Source organism: Charadrius vociferus, unplaced genomic scaffold (genome assembly GCF_000708025.1).
Source record: "Charadrius vociferus isolate BGI_N301 unplaced genomic scaffold, ASM70802v2 scaffold259, whole genome shotgun sequence".
Taxonomy (NCBI): domain Eukaryota; kingdom Metazoa; phylum Chordata; class Aves; order Charadriiformes; family Charadriidae; genus Charadrius; species Charadrius vociferus.
In genome coordinates, this window is record NW_009661368.1 from 474,774 (window position 1) to 475,209 (window position 436).

Consider the following 436-nt stretch of genomic DNA (forward strand, 5'->3'; position numbering starts at 1 on the left):
GGCGAGAGGACGGGCGCCCCGACCGGGGCAGCCGCGGGTCCGCCCCTGCCCCGCTCCGACAGACAGCCCTGGGGAAAGCAACCTCAGCGAGCTCCCCGGGGGGCTCTGAAACACCAGGACGCTCTCAAGCGTTTAACGGCTCATAAAACTCAAATGCAATTAATATGAATAATTGGCGAAGTACGTTCATTACGGCCAGAACACGAGCAGCATTAGCTCTCCTACTGCTTTTCAGTTACAGTCGCTTTGTAATAACCTGACGCCGGTTATGCCTTTGCATCCCCAACCCTCCCGCGATGCTGCGGCGGGGGCTGGGGGGGCTCAGGCCGGTGGGGTACAGAGGGGGACCGCAGTGCAGCGGGACACAGACGGGGACACGGGCTGAGGGGTCGGGGACTCCCCCGCTCCGCAGCGGGGGGGGGGCAGGACCCCCCCC